Source organism: Stenella coeruleoalba, assembly GCF_951394435.1.
Source record: "Stenella coeruleoalba genome assembly, chromosome: 10".
In the NCBI taxonomy this organism is placed as follows: domain Eukaryota; kingdom Metazoa; phylum Chordata; class Mammalia; order Artiodactyla; family Delphinidae; genus Stenella; species Stenella coeruleoalba.
The window spans coordinates 58,344,660-58,360,285 of NC_137156.1; the positions used below are offsets into that span (position 1 = coordinate 58,344,660).

The following is a 15,626-nucleotide window of genomic DNA, read 5'->3' on the forward strand; positions in this document are numbered from 1 at the left end:
CCGCCCACTCAGCAAACTCAGGAGCCAACCCCGGGCTGTTGGCCCAGGCCATCGCGCTGCCTGGGGACAATGAACCCTCTCGGTGTGCTTTACATCGAATGGCCGAATAGCCTTCTTAAAGCAATGCCGCTTGACCATTCTCAGGTACAGTAACTCCTATCAAGAAAGACATAACTGGTGCTAAAGTGAACGACGGGGCCATCCTCGCACATAAAAGGACTTCTCTGTGCAGGCTTGTTGCGAGTTGTCCTTTTGCAGCGCCTTGACTGTCACCCAGAGATTGACAGCAGAGCCGAGAAGGCGCTGGCCGTGTTCTCGGGGAGGTGTTCCCAGAGGGGCCACCCAGAGTCACCCACATCCTTTGAGGCTGTGGCCCTGGGGTGGCCTGGGAAGCTGGGGTGCCCGTGTGCTCCTGGCCCTGGGGGGCTGCAGCGGAGGAAACCTGCGCGGGGAGGGGGAGACGGCCTGTGTTCTTTCCCCTAAAAGTTTGCCGAAGGGACTCTTGGCTGAAGGCCAAGTTTGGAATGCGCAGCAGCTCGTCCTCGTCCTCGGGCCACAGTCCCCTGGGGGCTCGGCTGTGGTTTCTCCTCTAGGGCTGAGCCCCAGTGGACCCCTGGCCTGACTGTGGGTATAGCCACTGCCGCAAAGGTCTCCACGCGGTGGGTGAGGCTCACGGGTGGGACAATGACGAGGCCCAGGGGAGCACCAGCCGGGAGCACCAGTGTGGTGGGATCAAGAAGGGAACGTCCCCAACGACGGCCCGTGGGGATCTGCAGCGCTCGCTGCGCAGCCGCTCCCCTCTGCCCCGCGGCTGTGCCGTAAGTCCCGCGGCTCCGTCTCTGCCTGTCCCACCTTTACATCCACCCCACTCTGAAATACTTGACATGTTTGTAGTTCCTCGAATAAGCCCGGCCTTCGCACCCTCCCTCGGGCCTCTGCGTGCATCTGTGGCCTCTGATGCCCTTCTAGTTCCTCCTCCTTCACTAAGATTGAGCTCTGGAAGCTTCTCCAACTTGGCCCGGCTGGATGAGGCCCTCAGCATCTTGGCTCAACCCCTCCCAATGTTCCTCCTGATGGGCTGCCAGCCTTTCTCCCCCCGGCAGCGGGTGGCAGGAGAGCGCCCTTCATCTCTATGCATTTGTCCAGAGCAGGGGCCTGGCTGTCCTCTCGGTCCCCGGGGGATCTCCCGCAAAAAAGCGGGGAGGCGATGGCTTCGAGGGTCTGGCTCAGCCATTTGAGGCTACCCTCAAAGCAGCTGCCCAAGAAAGGGGCTCAGGATATAGCCAGGCGGGCTAAGCCAGAGACAGGGGTAGAGGTGGGGTGGGGACAGATGACACAGGGAGGGGGCAACAGTGGGAGGGTTCCTGGCATACTTTTCCCTCTACTACAAAGACATGCCAACTGTGTCTCAAAATTCTCATTCCTTCCAAGACCAGGGTGGAGAAAAGTGTTTTCCCAAAGTACCATCAAGGAGCTGGGAGGCTGCTCTGAGAATGCAGGGATGAGTGAGCAGCTCTGATGGGGGGTGGGCGGGGGCCAGCGTGGGGAACAGAGTTCACTGCTGGAGGATGACGCTGTGTGTATGTGTCTGGTCAGTGGGTGAGAGGTCCAGCACATCCACGCACAGGGGAAAACCAAAGGCCTGGTCACTGCCAAGGGCATCTAGTCAAGAGCACTTAAAAATGCCACAGGCACCTGGGCGGGAGTATGTGATGCTGGTAGAGCTTTGCAGGGGGCCTGTCCTTAGATGTAGGGACCGACTGTGGCTGCAGGATGGAGTTGGGGGTGGGAGCGGGGACCCTGTGAGCAGCTGCATATGAGCCCGGGCAGAGAACCAAGAAACAGAGGTGCAGGCAAAGGTGTGGGGCTTTGGGAATGAGTGGTTTGGCCAAAGGCATTGAAGGAAGCTTGCGGGTAACCTGTGAACCAGGCCTTGAGGGAGGTATAGATCAGCAAACACGGGGGGGGGGGATGAAGAACAGGGGGACCACGCACTGAGGCCTGGGCTGCAGGGCACAGAGGACCCGGCTAGCAGCCTTGGGTGGCCGGGGGCCGTGAAGGCAGGGTTGGGTGGGTGAGGGAAGTAGTGGACAGCCCTTTCCTCATCAAGAAGCCCTTAGGAGCTTTGATGTGAGTTCTGTGAACTGACCTATGGTTCCACAGCTGAGGAGGGATAACTGGAGAGGAGAGCCATCGAAGCAGGCAGAGGCCAACTCAGAGCCTTTTTGATCAGGCCGGGCATGAGACGGCGCAGGTCTGAACTCGGTCAGCATCAGAGTGACCAGAGGACGTTGCAGGGGGACCAAGGCCGCAGGACTCAGGGACCGCACTGGGGGGGGGGGGCGGGGGAGGAGCAGCTGAGGTTTGCACCCTGATTGCCAGGGAGCAGGGTGGCATGGGGAAGGGGACTTGGCCCACTTTCACGTCACTGAAGGACACACCCGGCCGGAGCTGCAAAGCAGGCTATGGAAAGGTCACCGCAGGCCCAGAGGTCATTTGCTCGGTGGGCGGAGCAGAAGTGATGAGACTGCAAAGAAGGCAGGAAAAGGTGAGGGGCGAAGATGCTGAAAGCCAGCATCACATCGAGGGTGGCTGGACGCATAGCAGGTGTCCAACAAGTGAATACAAGCTAAGGGGGGCAACCCCACTGAAACTCCTCCCGCACATCCTGAACTCCTCCGCGACGGAGCCAGAGGCAGGCTGCATCAGCAGCGCCAGCGGAGCTTGACACTCGTCAGTGTCCAGGCCTCCCCCCCCCAGGGATTCTCACTCAGTCTGGTGGGGAACCCTGACGGCAGCATGTCTTGAAAACCCCCTAACCGTGAAGACGGGGTTGAGAGAACTGAAAGAAACGATCTAATTCTACACATGAGGGGTGGGGCTCAGGAATTTGCTTATGAACATTTTTTCCTGAAGAATCTCCTAGGTGATTCTGAGGCAGGACCAGATTGGAAGATCCTGGGTCTGGGGGAGATGGTGGGGTGCAGGCTGGGAGCTTCCAGAGGACAGAGCCGCTCACCCACCTGTGCCCACCACGGTCAGGCTGGCTCTCCCCACACAGATGGAAGCCTCCTGGGTATGCCGGGCAGCATGGGGTCCCCCTGGGGGCACAAGGGGGATGGTCACAGCTGCAAGGCACACTTCACCCCCTTTCCCTCCCACTGGCCTACCGCTACAGTCTTAGGATGGTGGGAGCCAAAGAAACCAAGCTCCACCAGGACGAGTCCACTCACCCAAGGACTCTGTCCCAGAACAGGCTCTGAAAAGGTCACAGTCAATTCAGTCAGAAGACCCTCTCCATTTATAGAGGAAGCTTTCACCGCCTTTAGGAAGAGGCCTGTCTGCGGGATGAGTGAGTTGTCATAACTTCGTAACAGGTCTCGCCTTGACTGAGGGGGTCCATACCCTTAAGCGCACCGGAGGCAAAATCCTTCCAGACACAGAGACCCCAGTGTAAGTAGACGGTGAAGCTCTAACCACGGACAACAGGATACAGTGACCAAAAAACAAGGAAGAAGTGGCAGAAGAAGCTTCTATAAGGGCAAATCCAGACTTTTGCCCATAAACCTCTTATCCTAAAGCCAGAATTCTAAGAGGACCTCAGAGGTACAGTCACAACCAAACAAAGTAGCCAGGACCCAGAGAGATTCTGGGACAACAGAGAGACTGCCCAGTTGGGGACTGGGTCTCAGAGAAGCAACAAAAGTCAAACTCATGGAAGCAAAGAATGGAACAGTGGTTGCCAAGGGGGCGGGGGGAGAATGGCAAGTTGCTAATCATGGGTGTGAAATTTCAGTTATGCCAGATGAACACATTCTAGAGCTCTGCCGTACAGCATGGCACCTACAGATAACAATACTGTACTGTACACGGAAAAATCTGTGAAGAAGCTAGATCTCATTATAAGCGTTCTTATCACAAAAAAAAAAAAAAAAAGAGTAGTAACAATATCATGCACTGGGCCCCGAACTGGGAGGACTCGGTTCTATTTAAAAATGTGGGGAAAAGAATCTTAAAAAAAAAAAAAAAAAAAAAAAAAGAATGGATACCTGTATAACTGATTCACTTTGCTGTACACCTGAAACACAACATTGTAAATCAACTCTACTCCAATAAGAATTTAAAATAAATAAATAAAATGTGAACATAAGACAGCAACAGCACAGCCATGACTTGCCTGGCAGCTGCACGTGGAGAGCGCACAGTGGTCAGCACTGACCCGTCCCCAGTTTCCGGAGTGTGCGTGGCCCTTCACTCACATCATCCACAAAGAGGACTTTATGCAAAGCTGACTCACTTTCCTGTCAGAGGCAACACTGTTCAATACATACAGCCCCCAGCTACATGTGGCTTTTTAAATTTACATTTTAATTAAAATTAAGTAAGATTTTAAAGATGCAGTTTCTGAGTCACACTAGCCACCTTTAAGCGCTCAGTAGCTACATGTGGCGAGTGGCTCTGTACTGGACAGTACAGACAGCGAACGTTTCTGTCATCACAGAAAGTTCCGTCGGACAATGCTGCTCAAGAAGTCTGCTCTATAAGGGATCCAGTCAGCCTCATGTTCAGAACTAGAAAAATTAAGAATGATTAGTCATCGTGGTCACTGGTGGCGACATCCCTGGACTATTACAGAAGAGAATAAAAAGCAGAAAACCCTGGAATTCGGCTGACTCTCCTGCCTTTACGGACATCTCTAAAGAAACAGGAACTCTCACCTCTATGCATGTTCACTTTGTGCTGGTGTTTTGTTTTGTTTTGGTTTGGTTTTTATTTAGCTGTCAACTTAAATCCTTGCCTAAAGAGTGTCTGTCTGTCTGCTTTACTCCAGCATCCCAGCTCTGCAAATCCCGGGTAAGATACGTCTCCTAAGGAGCGTTCATAAAGGCCTGAGGTAGAGCTTTGCCCAGGCTGGAAATTCACATCCTCCAGGTTATTTCCACAGATTGTATGAGAGTGGAAAAGCCTGACAATGTGGATCTCTAGTAGGTTTCATATTTTTAAGTCTTATCTTGAACGCTTATCTTTTACTTTTAACGATACGAAAGAAAAATGATTTTGAATAACTTGTGGAGAGGTATAGGTGTGTTTGCAGGAGTATAAGAAAAGCATGGCGATGAAACAATGATTCTGAAGAGGGTGTGGCCAGCTTGCTGGGGAATAACATCAATTTCAAATTCTTGGCTTGGGAATAGAATTCAGAGGCTGGCCACTCCCTCTATTTGGCCGAGACAAAATCAAGTCCATCAGACGATGGGTCTGCATGTCCACACCTGTCAGTGTGACCAAAGCCCAGTCTTAAGGGAGGCAAGGGCACACCAAGATGAAGAAGTTTAACCTGAAAGTGGGATTAACTGGTTTCACTTGATTTTTTTTTTTATTTTTAAAAATGAGACTCTCATTCCTTAAAGCTACCCTCCTCCACTCAAAGCACACACACCAAAACCAAAATAATCCAAAAAAACCATCACACGTTACCCTTTCGCCAAATTCAGGCATAACCGTGGTGGATCAGCCTATCAGTAAGAAAATGACTTTTGCCACAGCATTATTTCAAGCCAGCACTAACCTGGGGAAAGAGTTAACCCTAATTTCTTTAATGTTATAGGACATTTGGTTATGTCAATTTCTTAGTATTGTTTCCAGTTAAACCGGAAAGGTTTAGGCTTGTTTGAAATGGTATATATGTTTAACTATTAATAAATAAAGCATAACAATATACTTTTTTTTTTTTTCTGCGGTACGCGGGCCTCTCACTGTTGTGGCCTCTCCCGTTGCGGAGCACAGGCTCCGGACGCGCAGGCTCAGCCGCCATGGCTCACGGGCCCAGCCGCCCCGCGGCATGTGGGATCTTCCCGGACCGGGGCACGAACCCCTGTCCCCTGCATCGGCAGGCGGACTCTCAACCACTGCGCCACCAGGGAAGCCCCAACAATATACTTTTAATAAAAGTGTATTATATACTTACAGGATATACATAGAATATATTATTAACATATCAATAAACATTTGGGCTGGCCAAAAAGTTCGTTCGGGTTTTCCCACACGACACTGCCGAAAATCCGAACGAACTTTTTGGCCAGCCCAACATAAGACGTCATCAGCTGACTGTGAGCCCCAAGTTATCCCCTCTCATATGGGGGATATGGATTTTTTTGGTATACAATCTAGTGATTCATAATTTTTAAAGGCTGTACACCATTTAAAGTTATTACAAAATATTGGCTATATTCCCTGTGTTGCACAATATATCCTTGTACCTTATTTTATACCTAATAGTTTGTGCCCCTTAGTCCCCTATACTGCCCCTCCTCCCTTCCCTCTCCCCTCTAGTAACCACTAGCTTGTTCTCTATATCTGTCAGTCTGCTTCTTTTTTGTTGTGTTCACTGGTTTGTTGTAATTTTTAGATTCCACATACAAGTGATGTATACAGTATTTGTCTTTCTCTGTCCAACTTATTTCACTGAGCATAATGCCCTCCAAGTCCATCCACATTGCTGCAAATAGCAAAATTTCATTCTTAAGAGGAACATGGGGGTCTAATAAACCGAACTTGCTCAAGGCTCAGCAGAAGTTCTATGCCCTAAGCAAGTGGTTTGAGCATGAGCAATTAAACCTGAAAATAAACATTTTATTAAATGTAAAACTAGATTTATTAAAAGTAATATATACCAAACTACTACTTCACTGATAATTGAATTAATACACTGTAATCTGTCTTTACTTTGCCTCAACGTGTTCTTCACGAAAGTGAAAAAACACCAACTTTTAAAAATGCGTATTATCCTTAATCCATCGCCATCAGCCTCGTTATTTAAATCATTGTTGAAAGAAAAAGTCGTCTCACTACTGTTCTTCTTTTAAATGAATCTAACTTTAAATGAGCTGCTTCGAACAGAAGAGAGCTCTGACTCTGCCTTCTGAAAATGTTGCAGTTGCAAGAAAACAAACATCGAAGAGTTCCAGTTACTTCCTAACGTTCACTTAGCGTATGCAGAAATCAAACCTCAGAAACTGTAATGTCCCTTCTGTGAAACGACTGCCAATTCAACTCGGTTTTCAAAATCTGTGTTGAATAACGATTTTTAAAAAGCAATGTAAAAACAAAAATGTAAGAGCCTTACCAAGTACCTGGTGAGTATACTGATGTTGTTTTTAATTCTACTGACATAAAAGATATGTGCTTTAACTTGTTTTGTCTTTAAATATTCTCACTGTAATATGGTAGGAACTGGTAAGAAAGCAATCTATTCAACCTAGGCATTTATATTACCAACACATAATCTTGAATATCTTTTAATCAGAAAACAGCTTGCGTAACTTCTTCTTGGTTCCTTTCATTTCCTCCCTTCATTTTATTAAAATAAATCAGTAAAATGATCCAAAATTTAAGACAACAGCAAGGCCTGTAAAAGCACATTTCAGACTTTGGGAAATTTTTTCCTTCCCATTCTCTCTGCCCTGCGATTTCATTTTTCCCTTTTGTTGGTGACACCCAATAAGTCCAAGTTTTAACATTTGCAGACATTCATTTCTCTGTAGGTTAAAAGTTAATAATTTATTCGAATAGCTAATTCCCGAGTTTAAAGTTCTCATGTAACGTAGTTTTTGCTAAAATTTCAGCAGCATAATTCCCCAAGCTTAAACTATTGAATGTGATTGCCTCTTTGTGCAAGAAGCCGCATACTATAAATAGTTTCTAACTGTCATAAAACAGTATACATATATAAGAGACTATACAGATAAAAAATTTTACTCATACAAGATATTGCTAAAGTCTATAGCTCCCCTATAATCATATACTGTTGCATCTCTGCAACTGGCGAGTTCTCAGATAATCCCATTTTCTTAGCAAACTTTGCATGCTCTCTTACTGCTAATCAGAAACCTTAAAAAACAAATCAGAAGCATTTTAATGAAGTAGATGAAAATAGGCAAAAGTTCTTGAAGCCCTACAGAAAAATAGCAGATATGATCAGGGCCTGATGTCACATCTTTTATACCCTAATAGCCTCACTTGTCCTATTTTCACACACTCTGTGATAAGTAGGTTCTTCCAGTTGTCGGATAAGACCTGAGATTTAAAAAGTGAAAACTCTGCCCTAATATGCTTTTAAAAATCTTGAATACCGTAAAGGAACTGGAAGAGACACTTGTCTAGAACGTGATTTAGTTTTTGCCATAAAAAAAGCAAACTAAAACCTGATAAGGAGGACATCCCTGGTGGCACAGTGGTTAAGAATCTGCCTGCCAATGCAGGGGACACAGGTTCGAGCCCTGGTCCGGGAAGATCTCACATGCCGTGGAGCAACTAAGCCCGTGAGCCACAACTACTGAGTCCACATGCCACAACTACTGAAGCCTGCATGCCTAGAGCCCATGCTCCACAACAAGAGAAGCCACCGCAATGAGAAGCCAACGCACCTCCATGAAGAGTAGCCCCCGCTCGCCGCAACTAGAGAAAAAGCCCGCGTGCAGCAATGAAGACCCAACACAGCCAAAAAAAAAAAAAAAACAAAACCCTGGTAAGCAAAAAGCGCATTGACTTCATTCACTTATAGGACACCAAGAACTCCCGACGGCAGGTAGGCTGCACCCCAGCCGGTGGACTGGGAAAGTGTAATATACCCCACACCGTCTTGGGGTGAAGCAGGATGACAGCTCCTACAATACCCCATGTTCCCTCTGGGGCCAGATTCCACACAGACGACCAACGGCAACAGAGTCAGAGAAAAGCTACAGAAAGTAACCAAAAATACCACTTTCCCAGAAATACTTGCCATCACGATCACTGCTCTATCAGGAAAAGAGAATTTGAAGAATTACCCCTAAAACTGTGAAGTTGAGATTCCTTTACTTATCATTCAATAAGAAATTTAAAAAGGAAAAAAAAAAAAAAGATTTCACTTTCCTAACGCATGGCTACTCCTCTGCTCAGTTGTTCTTAAAAATAATTTATGTAAAGCAGGATTTTCTCTAAATATACCGTGCTCTCCCATGTACACATTGAAAATATTTGCATACAGCAAGTGTATGCACTGATACACACATGGTGAAAAGTTAAAAAATATGGACTGCATAAATCAGTAGCTGATTTTAAATATACACCAACTTAAACAGATTTGTTTGCAATTTCTGAATTCCTCAGGTAGAAAAGATCTTTCTCGCTGGCTGCGATTCTAGAAGATGTTTATACTCTAGAGGGTGTGCAAAAATGCTTCCCCATATAAACAAAGAAAGAACGGTCCCAGGATCTTGGTATTCTAACCTTGCCTTTGCTATTAAATATCCACCCCATGAATGTGAGGAGACTGGTGGAATCAGTCTGTCATGCTACAGTAAACATGATATTTTGCGTGCTGCCCAAGACATTTTTTTTTCCTCACGAATATAAGTCGCCTGCCATTTATTATGAGATTTTTTTCCCCGATTGACACCCCATTATGTATATTCAGTCAAGCTCAAACAAGATTTCAAGTGATCAATATACTATTTGTGCCAAAAGTCTATTAGCCGCTGTAGCGATAAACTCTGCAGCAAAACCAAAAATGGAGAAATATTTAGTGAACTGAATTACACGGAAATCCATGTTTGGGGCAAGGAAACAGAGACAGGAGGCAGAAAAGCAAGGGGAAGAGAAGGCAGCAGAGATGTTTTTCCTAATAAAAATCCGCTTTCTAGAGCCTGACCGTTGATGCAATGCATTCAATGCCTAAAGGTTTTTCCAAAATAGCTTAAATTACATGCGGAGGTCTCTACAGAGGCAGGTAAGCATCTTCCCCTGGGTCCCTTTCTGAGAACAGAGAGTAAGGAGCCATCCTCAGGAAATCTGTAAAATCCCCCACCATCCAATGTCTTTGTGGAAGGAGTAATGGCCTCCTGCATATTTTAACACTTGCCATTTTATAACTGAAGTGTCCCAGATCCCAACAGTGTGACCTTCATCAGCTGAGCTAAAGAAGCATTTTGCTTAACGGACGTGGCGGGAAAGCTAGCTCGATAGCAGCCATGGGATTTCTTCTGGCACAAAAGAATGCTGCTCCTGTGTGTAGCTACGTATCAAAATCTGTTTGCTTGAGCCAGGAGAAGATTAGAATAGGCAGGGCCACCCAGAAAGATGTGACATCTGGGGAAGTGTCAGTTCAGTATTGCCCAGACACCAAAGGTACCTATTCTATTGCCAGGAAAATAATGGGGTGAGGAGGAATAGAGAAAAATACCAACGGACGGCTGTCTTGGCAGTTGTATAGAGTTACATCGCTGTACAGTGAACAAATGTTGGTCTAAGGTGGGTATCCCTCCACCTACCCAAGGGGATGATATCACCTCCTCCTAGCCTTTTACTTATCAGGCTAGAGTCTTGGTCAGAAGCAATGAAAATGGGAAGAACTGTTCTGCATAGAGCTCCAGAATTACCAATGTTTGATTATTTGGTTTGCTGAACTTACATTTTGAACCACTCGCAGGCAGAAGAGCAGAGTCACCATCCACTGTATCAAAGGAACACCTGTAAGATCAACATATTTAGATCATTAGCAGTCTGGGTAGTTTCCACATTCCATTAGTAGCAAAGATGATTTACCATAATTTGACCAAAGGAGATGCATCCTGAGCTACATCTGGACAAAAGCTATTTCTCGTGATATTTCTAGTTCTAAAACCTAGAGCATGACTACTTTTAAACTGGCAACCTAAAGGAAGACACATTGTAAAAAAATATACTTTACTCATAATAGGAACAATTGTATGTGTTCCTTGCCTCTTCTTGAGGGTCCTAAGCCCTAAGATACCCAAGCAAGGCAGAATCAGAGCCCAACATCCACCAGGGAAGAAACAAAAACTCTCCCCACTACCTCAAGTCTCTGTAAAATAAGTAACTGAATAATTCTAAATAGCAATTCTAGTTTGTGTAGGATGCATGCGTATGTGGCAAACTGTGCATACCAAAGTGTATTCTTTCATTTTGCAGAGATGAATGTGCAAGTGTTTAATGTCACATAATTTTAAGAGCAGCGATTTCCAAATGGTTTTTTAAAGGCAACTCCCTACGAATACTCAACCCAACCCAACAGTCACGTACCCCCAAACGTACGAAGTTTTCATTTTTACATAAAGCCAAAGATATTACTAAGGTTACTAATCCTACAACTCCCTGTAATAAGTGGATTAGCAAAGCGTGTTCTCTTTTATTTCCTTCAAAAATACACATAACCTCACATTCTCAAAAGGGAAACAGGTAGATTTTTGGAGGCCAGCTCTAAAGGAAGTCAGATATCAGACAGCTCTCTCCATCCTCTAAGGCTCTCTAGGGTCCTAAACAAGCTTGGTGTCCATTAACACTATCTCGTGTGGTGAAAAGTGAGATTTGTTGGCGGGCCAGAGAAGCCCAGGTGTTTACGCAGACAGCACGTTCACTTCACCGGGAGGTGGGTGTGCTGGAATGCTGCTCATACAATGCTGTGTACACATTTACTGCCGGAACTCAAGGAGGTACTGTTCTCGAACCTTCCTGCACTGCAATTAACTATGCAAGTGGGCAGAGCTAACTTCCACAAAATAATCGCTGCAAATCTTAGGACAAGTCCCTCTTTGAAACCAGGCTACCAGGGCGCCAGTGTCTGAGCAAAGCACCAGAGACGTCCTCGCAATTGGATTCTTGAAGCTGCAGATGAAATCTATTTTGATTTCAGAATGACCCGCAATCACAGGCAATTTACCTGATTGTGTGTTCCTGGTGAAATCGCAAAGTCTTCTAGGTGCTAGGATTGATAGGTGTGGTTTGTGGATTTAAAAGAGGGGAAAGATAGTATTAGAAAGAAGGGTAAAAAGCGGAAGGTGGTTTCAGCAGCTTTGAAGTTACATTCGTTCCACACAGTACATGCAATTTTCACCTGGAGTCTCACTTCAGACTGGAATAACTATTGATACAGTTATTCTGTTATATAAATGGTCACCACATCCAGATTTAGAAGTGCATTAATTCACTCCAGCCATCAGGGAAAAAGTAAAATTTTCTCTTCTTTAAATGATTTATTTGCCTTTAAAAAATGGTAACATCAAGTGGGCGTCCTTTTGAAATTTCTTTTTCTTTCTTTCTTTTTTTTTTTTAAAGAAAAGGGAAGAAGAAAGTCTTGGTATCTCTGTTCCTCATGGTCAGACTCGCTGTCTGCAGTAGACGATGCGGGTTAGCATGGCTAGGACAATAATGAATTGTGAATTTATAATGAATGCCTCTTTCTTCAGAGCAGCTCAAAACATTGTCTTTCCCATAGATTTGAAATAAGGTTTGAAATCTCCTCGCCTTGTTGCAGAAATGGCCTTCGTCTAATCTGACATGACACGACTGGCTTCCGACTGAAGGACCAAGGAGCGGAAGGTAAACTCATTCATCTGTTTCCTGCTGCCATTGTGCATCTCTGTTCTGAGATGCCCAGTGCTTGTCTATTCCACAAGCAGGTTTATTGCCTGAAAATGAAACCTCTCTTTCTAAAACACCTACTTTTATAAAGAAATTCTGTTCAGAATTCCAGAGCAAAAATAACTCTTTTTGGCTTCACTAAATGCTTTGATATTTGTCCTTCCAAGCACGTCTTTTAACCCCAGCATCTTAAAATTGGGAAGCAGCACCCACTTCAGATCCCTTTTCTATCCAAATCAACCTCTCAAAGTTAAATGGATATTTTAACAAGCTGACAAGTGAAACCACGTAACACGGTGCTTTTTCAAGACCTCCCTATGGATTAAAGCCTAACCCCCCCCAACCTTTTAGTAATTATTTAAATAAACGTTAACACCCAAGTCTAGAAACTGCCTCTCTGTGCACCACTGCAATTGTTGAATTCCTTTCCTGGCCTTTCATGCAGATGCTCAGAAACAGGGTGGGGCTCCCTGGTCCTGCATGCCATGTTAAGGGAGTCTGTGCTGCAAAGAAAACTCAATTAATCATTCATTGTCCAGTTTCTCGGCATCCTTCACAAATACCTTTGAAATAATCATATTGGTAGGAATGCCACTATTTCTAATGTCAAGATTTAGGTGCAAATCTCTGGTGTCAACCCAAATGTTCTGTGCACAAGCATGGATGACAGGTACTGAAATGAAGGTGACAAGTCAAGGAATCGGGAAAAACCTCCCTGAAGAAAGGATGTGAGGAGGAGACGAGTTTTTCTGTTTATGGATATCTGTGTTAAAGATCTTATTTTCCTTAAAAAAAAAATTTTTTTTTTTTTTTACAGGTATAGTTATTTAGATTGTATAAGTAAAACCCAACCCTCCTAAGCCATGCTGGTTTCCTTATGAGTCAGCAGGCCATGAGCAGTTCAGACAGTTCAGCCCAGAGTAAACGGGCAAGAGCTGTCTTTGGACACACCCATTTTGCTAATCCTGACTCTGATTTTTTAAAAAATCGTCGTTATGCTACTTGGTGTCTGACCGCAGAACTTGCATCAAAAGCTGCACCCTTCCACCTCCACCTACAAGGACTCAGGCTCCCATGTGGGATCACTTCCCTTCAGCTGTTTTACTGAACACAATTGCATTTGGGCTCATTTCTTCCTTGATGGGCAACTCCTGTTTCTTTTCCTCTCTAGTCTGCATGTTATCAGCTTGACATTCCCTTCAGATGCGTATGACAAATCAAATTGGCCATCATCACATTCATCGAAGAAGGAGTTTTCTATTTCCAAGGACTGGTTTCCTCCACTCCTCTTACAATCATGGACACACCAAAAAAGCCCATGTCTTGGATTGGCTTTTTTTTTTTTTTTTTAAGGGGGGAGGGTGGCAAGAGATACTGAATAGATACAACTCACTCTAAGGACAGAAAAGCAATCAACAGCCAGAAAGCAAAGGGCACAGTCTTAGAATGTGATTTTAAAATACCTGGTGCCTACACCTTAAACTTGAAGCATTTATTCAAAAATTATCACTAGCTTTGAAAAACTTTACCAAAAAATGAAGTGAATTATTTTCATTATTTCATTATTTCCCTGTTCCATGTCTTTTTGCATGATTCAGCACTTCTAATACACAATCCTGCCAAGAAGTTAAAAGGTAAATGGAATATTTTCTGGGTGCCTTGAAGCCTCATACACTCTTTACTGAAGCCACCTGCTCTCCTGCTACTACAGGAGCATATCAGAAATACGGAGGTCACCGGTTTGCTGCTGTAACACCCAGTGACCACCTCGGAGCAGCGCAATTTCCCTCTTGGGTATCTAAGTGGCTTTGGGGGACGGAATGACCCGCCGCAGAGCCTTCGCCCCATCTCGGGCTCACCCTACTCGCCCGGGAGCCACGCACACACAGGCAAACTCGAATGCACCTGTCTAACCCCCATCAGCTGTAGCTACACCCTCCACCTGATGTGTCTTTTCAACCTTTGTCAAGTATCTCAAGACAAGAATTTCCCGAAGCCCTTCCCCCCAAATCTACGTTTTCGCTGGAGCCCCCAACCCGCAGGAGCAGCAAGAGGAGGCCGAGATGGAGAGGGACCTCGGACTCGCTCTGCAAACTTAACCTGCGCATCGCACGGACCCGCGTCCTCATCTGAGGACCCGCACGTCCCCCTGCACTCTCCCCGCAGCATCCCACGCCCACACCGCACACTCACCTGACGGTAGGCGAGCCGCGCGCCACCGCGGTCCAGCCTCCCGTCACGACCTCCGCGGGCGAGCTTCCGCGCTGGGTGCCGGGGACCGCCGGCCGGCTCCGGGCAGGGCGGCGGGACACCGGGAACCGGCGGCAGGAGTGCGCCCGGGCGGGTCCGCGCCGAGCCCGAGCGAGCGGGCGAGCGGGGCGGGAGGGGCCATTTGTAAGCGAGCAGACGCTACCACCGCCCCTTACTCGCGGGGGGCGGGGGCGGGCGGTCAGGTGACGGCGGCCCACCCTCCGCCGCCGAGCCGGGTGGTTCCTGCCCAGGAGGAGCCCCCTGGCGCGCTCTGATTGGAACTCCCGCCGCAGTGGCGGGGGAGGGGGACACGTGACAGCCCGGCCCCGCGGCCCGGCGCGCCCCACCCACGCTGGGCACCCCATCTTCCTCCTGGAAAAGCCGGGGGACACAGGGAAGGCGGGGGAGCACACGGGGTGCAGGAGAGCCTACCAACCCTTTTTGCCGCCGCCCGGGGTGCTCCCGGCCGCTGAACCCGGAGAGGAAGGGTTCCCGTGCGGCCAGCCGGCCTTCAAGGTCCTCCCACGCTGCCCTGGACCGCAGTACCCTCCCCCACAAGTCCAGGCACAGGCACTCGGTATAGACCATCGCCACTCCATGGATGCCGGTGGCACTTAGGAGTGTGTTTTGTTTTGTGTTTTTCTCTTTGCACACCGGCACAATGTGCCAGAGAGAACCCACGACGAGGCATTGCAGACACCGCCCAGCTCGGAGGCCCGGGAGACCCCCGGGGATGTCTGATGGCCCCCGAGCTAGTCGCAGAGGGTCTCGGGGCCTACTTCCTCTGGAGGAGGAAGGGGCGCCGCAGGAGCTGCAAGTCTCTTACCCTGCCTAGGAAGCAGGCCGGTGGAGGGGGGGAGAGGACGGCCATCGGGGTGCGAATCCAGCTTCCAGCCTCTGGGAAAACGTTGCTAATAATAAGGGTCAAATTAAAACGACTAAGCTCGTGGTGCTGG

At 47.2% G+C, this 15,626-nt stretch overlaps 1 long non-coding RNA gene across 1 annotated transcript in view; it reads right to left on the reverse strand.

The window, feature by feature from the left end:
* LOC307192727 overlaps positions 1-14,849 on the reverse strand; it is a 112,205-nt gene extending 97,356 nt beyond the window's left edge. Inside the window, exons 1-2 of the long non-coding RNA XR_013830166.1 lie at positions 14,614-14,849; positions 10,451-10,509 (exon numbers count right to left, since the gene is read on the reverse strand). This is a non-coding gene — a long non-coding RNA (uncharacterized lncRNA). The remainder of the gene's footprint in view (positions 1-10,450; positions 10,510-14,613) is intronic.
* Between the last annotated feature and the right edge of the window lie 777 nt (positions 14,850-15,626).